Source organism: Prunus dulcis, chromosome 4 (assembly GCF_902201215.1).
Source record: "Prunus dulcis chromosome 4, ALMONDv2, whole genome shotgun sequence".
NCBI classification, from domain to species: Eukaryota; Viridiplantae; Streptophyta; class Magnoliopsida; order Rosales; family Rosaceae; genus Prunus; species Prunus dulcis.
Genome location: NC_047653.1, coordinates 19682485 through 19694634, shown reverse-complemented (window position 1 = coordinate 19694634; position 12150 = coordinate 19682485).

Sequence of the window (12150 nt, the reverse complement as noted above, 5' to 3'; positions counted from 1 at the left end):
ATTAACTCCTTTTTGTTCCTTCCTTGCCCTTTGGATTTCCTGACAAAAAAGGGGGAGAGATGACCGTGTGAAATTATGATAAAAAGGGGGAGAGATTGTGTTGTGGAATTAAGGGGGAGTTGTGTTGTAATTTTGCCTTGAATTACATTTCTTCTCCCACATGCTTCATTGGCTTTGTTGTTTCATAATGTGCAGGGATTCAGTGCTTCGAGTTTAGAGTAGGATCTCATTTGTTAAATCCCAGGCAATTTCTTTTGAGTTGTAATAGGTGTTTTGTCTAGGAAATGCCAAAGGGGGAGATTGTTAGTATGGAAATTGTATTGTCATTTCCTAGACTCTAGCATAGATTGAAAATTAGTGTGTGAAGAATTGTTACTGGATGTTTTGGCACAACTCATTCAACCCCATACTTCCGAGGCATGACTTGACCGATATGAGGAAACTGATTTCAGGTAAATCATGACATAATCATGCATCCATTATAGGATTCCTAGTTTGAGTTATTTTCAATCAAGTATTTTTATGTTAATCCTATTTTTAATAGGATTAGATTTTATCTCTTGAGATTACTTTCCTAGTTGGACTCTATTTTGATTTAGATTAAAAATATTATGTTTTCATTATCTTGGACTTGGAAAGGATGTTTTAATTAATATCCTATTTGGTTTCGTGTTTACATCTTGATATATATTGTTTCATTGGATAAACAATTGATAGGAGTGCAATTGAGAATATGACGAAACCATATAGGATTCTAAGACTATCAAATTGAATGCATGACAAGATATTGAGTTGTGGTTGTGGGTCTTCACGTGGATTGTGGAGAATAAGTTTTGTATAAATCATTGTGTGCATCTCTTTGGTTGGTAGAGCTTTTGATATTTGTATTGAGCATATAGAATTCTTAAGCAAAAGCTGTTGTGCATATACTTGAGATAAATCATCAAGTGTTCCATGTTTACTTGGTGATTTATCAAATACTTTAATCATTCATATTGCATTCATTTGCATTGTTCGGTGACTCATACGGTTGAGGGCACCAAGACCGTGGTGGCGGTTTTCCTCCGGCGAGCTTGAAGCAATCGTGACTAGTATTGCGTTCAACATAAGGAGTGTCGAAGATCATCCCGTGATAGAAGTTGAGTTACGAAGAAGTCGGGAAACATTATCTAGAATGTGTCTAGGATAAGTGTGTGAGTACTTATTGTAATCATCGTTCTATAGTGGATTTGTGTTGGACTGAGGAGTCCCGTGGATTTTCCCCAGAGGTGGGGTTTTACCACGTAAAATAATTCTCTACGTATTTCTTTATTTTATGTTTAGCACGTCTCAGGATTGATAAGCCATATCAATCCTGCTACCGAAGTTTATTTTTATTTATTTGATTATAATCTTAAACTGGCCTATTCACCCTCCTCTAGGCATTTTTAGTCATCCTACAGGTATTTTTAGTAACCCAACTTCTGTGATTGGAGATCCCATGAAGGAAGTTCAATGTGGTAGAAACAATCCATATTGCGTGAGTCATATAGCACTCATAAAACTATGGAGATATCCTTGAGATATTCTTTTGCTCATCCCTAAGGCAAAAGTGCTATTTTATGTGACGTTAGGAAGGGATTTATCCCTGAATGAGTTTCGAGGCGGGCAAACTCCCGCAGGGTGCAGGTCACATGTACTCTTGGAGAACTCACCTAAGTGAGAGACGTCGTGATGCCGCGACTATGAGAATTGGGCTATTCTCTAGTAACTCTCATGAGAATCAAGATTAGCGCATGGCCATAAATAGCGCTACCCCGCATCCAAGTCTCAACTAATACTATGTGTATGTTGAAGTTTAGTCAAAGGTGCCGAGTTCAATACTGTGTACACTCAGGTTCCTCAAATGGAGACTATCATCACTAAGTGAAGGTTCAAACCTAGAAGGCACCTACACCTATTACATGGCATTATATTGCCCATATATATTATATATTTTTCACTGTTTTTTTTTTTCATGGTAAAATTTTGAAAACCTTGTGGGGGATTGTTGGAATTTTAAAAGGTTTTAAAAATTTAACCATTTTATTTATTTAATTATTTTGGCTGTTTTATTTTATTTATTGTGGGGGTTATAAATATTTTAATATTCAGGTTTTATTTATAGTTGGTGAATGCCTTAATTTTTTGGTTGGTGTACTTTTATGGTTGGTGAAGGTTACATGTTTTTGGATGCTTATAAAAAGCCACTCCTCCTTCACATTTAAAATATACACAATACACTATTAGAATATCACATACCACATTCTAATTCTCTCCTTTTCTACTTTTACATATATTCTCTACTTTATATATTATTATTTTGGGCAATGGTTATGTGACTTGGATACCTATATCTGTCTATGAACGTGCTCATAACGGATCTTGAGTTTGTGTACAAGGGATCGTATCTTGGAGTCTTGTAGACAGTCAGTATTTGCACGTAAAGAGGCTACTATATGTTATTTATAATTTAAATGTTTTGTATTTGGCTTTACGGAAAGAGGAAAACTATTATTTTTTACAACAAAATGTACTTAGCATTTGAGAGTCAATCGAGAGTTGGTTGGAGGCGATTTCGATGAGAACAAGATTGTGGGGGAGCGATTTCTGACCACCATTAAGAACAAGGTATGCAAGCAATTCCTTTCATTATTTTACAATTAGACTTGTGTTTTTGTTGAATTTCATTAAATATATGATGAACCTTGCATGAACAATGAGAATTGTTAGAAAATAGAAACCTAGGCATGCATGAGTGCATGACATACTAGCGATGACAAGGTATGCGCCTGAGCAATTCAACCCTAACTTTTGGATCGTTTTGCATGATATGTATGTGGGATTCAAACTTGTGGAAAAAAGGAGAGGCTTTATACAGTCAGTAGCGGTAGGTGGATGAAGAGGAAGAAGGAGAGAGAGAGAGAGAGAGAGAGAGAGAGAGAGACTGCAAAGGAGCATGATGGGGCTGGGGTGGGGGTCACACCACCGTTGAAGGACCAGTAGCGGTAGGTGAATGAAGAGACCCTTGTCGAGCCGAAGAGACGTGCTCTAGAGATCATGCAGAAGGTGAAGTAGCAAATGCTCAACCATAAAAGTATGTTGCCGCAACTAGAGATGACAACCCTGCCAGAGCCATTCATGATGTCAATTGAGCTAAAGAGGTGGTTCCCCAATGATAGTGAGGAAATTGACTTCTATCAAATGCATAAGGAAAAGAACGAGGCCAAACTAGCCATGCATCCTTAGGAGGTGTCATTGGAGAATGCGTTCATGAAGGGCGTCAAAATGGATCTTGAAGGCTTGGCGAGGGGTGAACCTCATTGCTTCTAGGAACACATGGGGAAGACGTTTCTGATGGTATCCCATGTAATTGTAATATTAACTGTACATAAATTAGAGGTTGCTAAGTGCTTTTGATTATATGGTTTGTTTCTGTTCGGCAGGTGGTGGGGGAGATGTACATCACCCACAGGAAAGCGGACAAGGAAGTGGAGTTGGCCAAGCGGCATGGGGAGACAGCGAAGGTCAAAACCGCCGAAGTTCAAGCCGCCATTCAGGAGAATAACACGCTGCATAGACAAAAAAAGAGGTGGTTGAATGGAAGACGAAGGTGGTATCTAAGGAAAAGAGCATGTCAACGTTCCCGTAATACCTCGAGCTCCACCATTAATATATGGGCTTGTTGTGAGATACGCATATGTCTATGACATGTTAACACGAAAGATGATGCGGCTATTAACTACATAGTATGTGGACTTAGTATCTATTATATGTTGTGGGTTCTTAAGTTATTGAGCTTGGATTGTTCCTACTTGTGTTAGAATTAGGTTTTTACTTGATGGGTGGAAAACCTAATTGACACGTGCTAAAATATGAAAACTATGAGAAAATATTTGTTTGTGGGAATTTTCTGTGTGTTCTTCTCCTTGTAGGAGGTCATATTTATAATATAACGAAACCTGAATGGGCAAGTAAATAATAAATTCCTAAATCTATTTACAGTAGGAAATCAGGAATTAAAGTAAATCAATTACAATTATAATAAGAATTCTTGGTGTGTAAGGAAAGTAAGTCAATATCCACAAGTCACGCCAACAACAGGTAGATAACGTACCCTCACTAGCATCCGCACCACTTTATGTCATCCTCATTGTTTATGTTATTCCCATACTTATGTTTATGTTATTCCCATTGTAGATGTGCATACTAAATAGTGAGAAAGGCCATACTTTTGTTACAGGATTATTGAAGATGTATATTACTTCACATGTATGATGTTATGTTTTTTTATTGATCTTTGTTACCGGGACTTCTTCCAATACTCTTGTTTAATCACACAATATGACCCCAAAAAATTGAATTAGGAGAGGAAGGCCTTAAATTAGAGGATTGTACTGTGCCGAGTCGACCAGCCATGGTTCACAAACAGCAGTATAAAAGCACTGCAAAAAATTAGAGATTTGTTTTTTATATGAAACAAACAAAAAATCAGAAAGAAGGGTAATTTTCATTTTACTAGAGTAAAGTTTACCGACTTTTAGAGTTCGATACATCAAATTTTTTCGTCTCAGTCGCACACGCAAAGTTGATTTTCTTATCACTTTCATACATTCCGTCAGTCTTTCTGTTACCAAGTGTGTTAACTACTGACGTGGCAACAAATGTGCACGTAGACCTACTAATATGATACCACATGGTCCACATATATTATTAAATAAATAAACATTAATTAATTAATTAATTCAACTTAAAAAATAAAAAGGGAGCTTCACTAATATACCCAAATATAGGGGTTGAAATTATAAAATAAAAAAAAACCCCACATGAAATGTACTTTAGAAACACACCCAAAATCCATTTACTACATAAGAAATGAGTGTTGAAGTTCCTATAAGTTACATGACTGCAATTGATTAACTTAAAATAAGCAACACAAGAAACTCAAAAAAAATCCAAAACAAGCTCAGCAAACCCGAAGTACATTGTTAATACCATATCGTAGAAGTACATTGATAATACCATGTCATAGAAGTGCATTGTTAATACCATGTCATAGAAGTACATTGTTAATACCATTTCATACAAAAAAACTCAAAAAGCCCCAAAAAAGGCTCAGCAAGACATCCGATATCCTTTGCGGAAACCACCTCCAGTTGTTCACAATTTCACCAGAAACAATCACAAAGGCAAAGGAAAATACCTCTACAAGAAAAAAGAAAAAAGAAAAATACACTGTTAATACTATGTCATAACACTATCTTCCTAGTAAAAATTACATTATGCATATCATAAACTTCAAGTGCATAGCTACATATAGAGCAAAATATAGAGCATGCTTTGTTATTGAAAATCTGTTAATATACTATGTCATAGAAGTACACGGTTAATATTATGTCATAGAAGTACACTGTTAATATTATGTCATAGAAGTGCACTGTTAATACTATGTCATAGAAATCATCTTAGTTGCAGAGTATGAACAGTATAACAACTGTTAATACCACTTACTGGAAGTTAACAACTACGTCATTTCAGTTGCATAATAGGTACGATAAAGAATCCAAACAGTACCAAACATCAAAACCAAGTTAACACTAAATAGTGTTACATTAAAATCACAAAGAACCTAGATCACTGAGAATCTAAATCCACGAACAGTAATTATCAATTTTCTCAGTAACCAAACATTAGATAGCATACACGATAGAGCCAAACAAGTCAACAACAATGAGAAAAACAAGCATAATGAATTCTAAATCACTAATTCCAAATATTATATCATTCTAAAATAGAAAAAGCAATACATCAATGACTCATATTGACTAATTAAGTATTTTATGCCAAGAACTCATCCCAAAATTCTGACTACCACCAACTCTAGCATCGTCGGCGCTCCAAAGAATGAAGAATAAAATTGAATCACCATATCACCATTGCCAAAACCTCAATTCAATCATATGCTAAGCAAACACATAAATTAAAAACAACAAAAAATTATGATAAATTAAAATTTTCACAGTAACCTCTAAGAGCTTTTGTGCATGAGAGACTAAGTAGTTCTTCAGAGAATCTCTCTCCCGGCAGCGTATGCAATTTTATCCAACGCTCAATCCAAGTACGATCCCTGCCTTCTTTGCCTGACTCATTCCTCCATAGGAATTCTTAGTTCATTTACTGATGAAGCCACATGGAAATTTTTTGAAAGTCATAAATACTTTGGTCTTGAAGCTGACCAAGTAAGAAGTTTTTCTTAAACTTTGTGAATAAGGCTTTAGTTCTGGGATGATTTTGCTTACTTCGCGCTTCCTTGATGCAGGTCACCTTCTTTCAGCAAGGCACCATACCTTGTGCCTCTAAGGATGGTAGATTTATTACGGAAACTCCATACAGGGTATGGTTTCTATTTGTACTTGATCTTATTCAGAAAATTCCTTTTTTTTTAACCTCTTTTTAAGGCTTTGCATAATCTCTGAGAAATTTCCCTTTAAATATATCATCAAGCAACCTGAGCCCATAACCCTTCTTCCCACATCGAAACTTCTCCAGTTTGGCATATCGGCGTTTTTGGAACTGCAAACAAATCTATTAACTAAAACAATTCCCTTTGCACAATAAAATAAAAATTGCTATAACGAAAAGGTAAAATACATGTTGATTTGAACAAAGGTCTCTCTTCCATCTGCGTTTAGGTTGATGTGGTTGACGTCGCTCAGATTCGACGACACTGGAGAAGGAACTAGAGGTGTGTCATCGGCCAACGGAGGTTGAGACGGAGATGAAGAAGGATGGTGCTTTCATTGGAGCGTCCGACGGAGATGGAGGAAGGGAAATCGGAGATAAAGTTTTGGGAATCGACGACATGTTGTGGTGTTGGAGTCTGCAAGGGCTGTGGTGGAGACGATGAAGATTAAATGGGAATTGGGCTAGGAGAAAAGCCAAAAGCAGAGCTCGATTGTTGAAGAAGAAGAAGAAAGTTCAAGATGTGTGTTGATGAAGATTGAGTTGATTAATAGACAAAGCAAAAGGGCAAAACAGTAATCCAACATAGCTGTTGATTTTAAGAAATCAACATCTGTCAATTTTTGGGTTTATTTTGGGTGTGTTTATATATATTGAATGGTATAGGGTTTCTTTATAGAACTATGTCTAGAAATGGGTATTTAACTAATTTTCTAAAATAAAAATCCTTCTCTCTCTCTCTCTCTCTCTCTCTCTCTCTCTCTCTCTCTCTCTCTCTCTCTCTCTCGCATTAAACCCAAAACCCCATCACTCTCCTTGCCCCAGAACCCCAACGCTCTCTCCTTGCTCTCCTATGTAACCCCGAACCCCAGCCAACCTTTCTCAAGACACCCAAAAACTTCTCTTTCCCCATAACCACCCACAAGACCCCCTCCTCCTCCTCCCACCCCTTCAGAACCCAGAGCCCAACCCAGCTCGCAACCCAACCCCCACCACTGAACCCATACAACCCAGAACCCAGCCGCAACCTCACCCCCAAATGCGAAGTGTTTTATTTTTTTTTTCTTTTCAATTTTTGAATTTGCACAGAGAGAGAGAGAGAGAGAGAGAGAGAGAGAGAGAGATGGTTTGGATGGGTCTCACGTGGGCTGGGGATGGTTCTCCAGTGGGGATGAGGGTGGTTGTATGGTGGCATTGGGCTTGGAGTGTGAGTTCGATAGGGGTGGCGGGGGGAGAGAGAGCAAGGAGAAAAGGAGAGAGATTAGAGAGAGAGAGAGAGAGAGAGAGAGAGAGAGAGAGAGGGATTTTTAATTTTAAGTTTTTTATTTAATTAATTAAATAAATAATGTTTATTTATTTAATAATATATGTGGACCACATGGCATCATATGAGTAAGTCTATGTGGCACATTTGTTGCCACGTCAGCAATTAATAGACTTGTTAATAGAAAGACTAACGACATGTATGAAAATGGTAAGAAAATCAACTTTGTGTATGATGAAAAAAATTTGATGTATCGAACTCTAAAAGTCAATAAACTTTACCGTAATAAATTGAAAATTACTCTAAAAAGAATATCCCCTTAGGATCCCAACATTCCGTACATCAACAAACAAGAAAACAAAAACGAAGACACATTACAGTTGGTAGGTGAGAACATCTCTTTTGGCCATGATTGTGATATGAAACCCAAGTCAGGAAGGTGAATGGGGTGAAAGGGTTCTAAGACGAGGAGGACTGCATGTATACAGATTATGCTATGATTTTTTTCCTTCCATTTTTTTTTTCTCCTTGGATTCCTTTGGTAGAGGAATTAAAAGCAAAATGAGGATGATAGAAATGGAGGGAGTTCAAGGGGAGGAAAACTGCTAAAGGACTTACTGGCTGTGGCCAGTGGCGGACCTGTGCAGGCGCAAGGAGGTGCACCTGCACCTCTGGTCGCCGGAGAAGTCCATTACAAGAGCTGGAATTGCACCTCTGCTTCAGAAATGAGATGCACAGAACCCGTTCGATGAAATGCCCAAACCATCTAGGCTGGGACAGTTCTATCGCTGCGCGCAGTGCTCGCGCGCTTTTTAAACATAGCCTGGCCAAAACGATGTTGTTTTGGACCAGGGTTTTGAAAAAAAAAACGTCAAAATATAAGGAAACTGCTGTGCTGCTTGGCCATTCTATTGGGCTTTTTAATTTATATTATTCCTTACTTAATTGGGTTTCCATTTTTTATAATTCCTTACTTAATTGGGTTTTAAGTGAGAGTTATCTTTATTCAATTGGGTTTTGGGAATTCCTTATTTAATTGGGTTTCCATTTTTTATAATTCCTTACTTAATTGGGTTTTAAGTGAGAGTTATCTTTATTCAATTGGGTTTTGGGAATGTTATAAAAAATAATAGTTTTCCTCTTTCCGTAAAGCCAAATACAAAATATTTATATTATAAATAACATATAAACAAATTGGAAAGTTTTGAAGGTATAATGAAATTGAAGAAAACAAAATAATAGGTAAGTAAAGGAAAATAAATAATAAGTAAGAAGGTGAGTTTGGTACGGTGAAGCACGTCAAAGACGCTGTCCTAAAGCCTTTGTAGCCTCCCTACATGCAGGTACTGATGGTCTACAAGACTCCAAGATACGGCCCCTTGTACACAAACTCAAGATCCGCTATGAGCACGTTCACAGACAGATATAGGTATCCAAGTCACATAACCATTGCCCAAAATAATAATAATATAAAATAGAGAATATATGTAAAAGTAGACAAGGAGAGAATTAGAATGTGTATGTGATATTCTGATAATGTATTGTGTGTTATTGTGTGTTATTGTGTGTATATCAAATGTGAAGGAGGAGTGGCCTTTTATAGGCATCCAAAAACATGTAACCTTCACCAACCATAAAAGTTCACCAACCAAAAAATTAAGGCATTCACCAACCAGAAATAAAACCTAAATATTAAATATTTATAACCCCCACAATAAATAAAATAAAATAGCCAAAGTAATTAAATAAATAAAACGGTTAAATTTTTAAAACCTTTTAAAATTCTAACAGGGAATTCCTTATTTAATTGGAATTGGAATTCTCTATATAAAGGACCAATTTATTCAATTGTGTATACATCACAAGAATCCTACGTTTTTTCTTCTTCTTGAGTAATGGAACGGTACTTTCAGAGAAAGAGTATAAATCCTCCTTCAAATAATCCGAGTAGTTCAAATCCTCCCTCAAATAATCCAGCTAGTTCCAACCCTCCTTCAAATAATCCAGCTAGTTCAAATCAACCTTCAAATAATCCGCCTACTTCACATCCTCCCTTGAATTATTCGGGTAGTCCAAAACGTTCGCAAGTCACTGAGTTGGATGAAATATTGGCTAATCTTCCTGCAGACCCTGGACTTAGACCTCCAATGAATTATTATAATCCCAATTTTCGAGAACAAATTCGAAGAGCCTATCTGCAAAGAGGTCCTTGTTAGCCTAAAAGCCAAAACGACATGCCTCAAACACTTATGAGGGAGAGTAATCGACGCTTTCTTGTGAAATAGTTTGATTCATTTGTTTGGTTGGAGTATAGTAAAGAGAAAGATGCTGCATTTTGTCTTCATTGTTATCTTTTTAAATACGACTTTGATAAACAAGGAAAGGCTGGAAGCGATGTCTTCACTGAGAAAGGGTTTAAAAATTGGAGGAAGGGACCCGAGAATTTTAGGGACCATGTTGGACAAGTTGGAAGTCTTCACAATAAAGCTACACAACATTGTACAGATTTAATGAATCAGAAGCAACACGTTGAAACCATTGTGATCAAGCAGACAGACCAAGCTCGTATTAATTATCGCATTCTATTAACTACCGCACTTGATTGCACTAGATATTTATTGCGACAAGGTCTTCCTTTTCGTGGCCATGATGAAAGCGAAACATCTAGCAATAAGGGTAATTATGTGGAGCTTTTGCAATTTCTTGCCAATCATGATGAGAAAGTTCGTGCCATTGTGTTTGAAAACGCTCCAAAGAATCTCAAGTATATTGCTCCTACAATTCAAAAAGATCTTATCAATTCTTGTGCCGCTGAAACCATTGATCTAATTATTAGTGATATGGACGATGCATTCTTTTCTATATTAGTAGATGAATCACGTGATGTTTCAATAAGAGAGCAAATGGCAGTGGTGTTGCGTTATGTGAACAAAAAAGGGCAAGTAATTGAAAGGTTTGTGGGTGTCCAATATGTCTCTGATACAACTAGTAGCAAATTGAAAGAGGCAATTGAGCAGTTGATTTCTTCAACAAATTTGAGCATGTCCAGGCTACGAGGACAGGGGTATGATGGTGCTAGTAATATGAGAGGTGAGCTCAATGGTCTTAAAACACAGATTTTGAGAGAATATCCTCAAGCATATTATGTCCATTGTTTTGCACATCAACTACAACTAGCTCTTGTAGCCGTGGCAAAGGGAAATGAAAACATTGCTACTTTCTTCACAACGGCTAGTAGTGTCGTTAATATTATTGGAGCATCGTGTAAGCGTCGTGATGCACTTAGAGAGCAACAACAAAAAGATATTATGGAAACTCTTGAAATTGATGATCTTGAAACGGGGCGAGGGTTAAATCAAGAGACTACTCTCAAACGTCCTTGTGATACACGTTGGAACTCACATTATGATACTTTACTTAGTATTAATATTATGTTTCATCCCGTGGTGAAGGTGCTTGAATGGATTGTTGATGATGTCAACCAAGATAATTTAGGTGAAGCAAATAGGTTGTTGAAAGAAATACAAACTTTTGACTTTGTGTTTCACTTATATTTGATGAGATTTATATTGGGAATCACAAATGACTTATCAAAGGCATTACAAAAGAAAGATCAAGATATTGTGAATGCGATGATGTTGGTCCAAAGATATAAGCAAAAGCTACAATCCGTGAGGGATGATGACTTTGATGATTTGCTCAGGGAAGTATCAATATTTTGTGGTAAAAATGATATTGACGTTCCTAACATGGATGATTTATTTGTACCACAAGGGAGATCAAGACGTAAAGCTCAGAAAATCACAAACCGCCAGTATTATCGTGTGGACTTATTTCTTACTATCATTGATAAGCAACTAGTGGAATTGAATAATCGCTTTACTGAGGTAAATACTGAATTGCTTCTTTGTATGGCATGTTTGAGTCCGGCTTATAATTTTGCAGCTTTTGACAAATAGAAAATACTTCGTTTTGCTAAATTTTACCCTCAAGAATTTAATGACCGAGACCTCATGAAGCTTGAAGATCAACTTGGGCTTTATATTGTTGATATGCAGAGCATCACAGAGTTTTCATCATTGAACGGAATTACTGATCTGGCAGAAAAATTGGTGAATACAGGAAGGAGGAGAATATACAACTATGTGTATTTACTTCTTACATTGGCTTTAGTTTTACCCGTTGCAACTGCTTCGGTTGAGAGAGCTTTTTCAGCTATGAATATTGTGAAAACACCATTGCGTAACAAAATGGGGAATCAATGGTTGAGTGATAGCTTGGTTGTTTACATTGAGAAAGATGTTTTTTCTTGTATTAGTAATGCAAATATAATGCGACGTTTTCATGATATGAAACCTCGTCGGCAACAATTGTAGGTTAATTGTAATGTTATTATTTTAATTAAT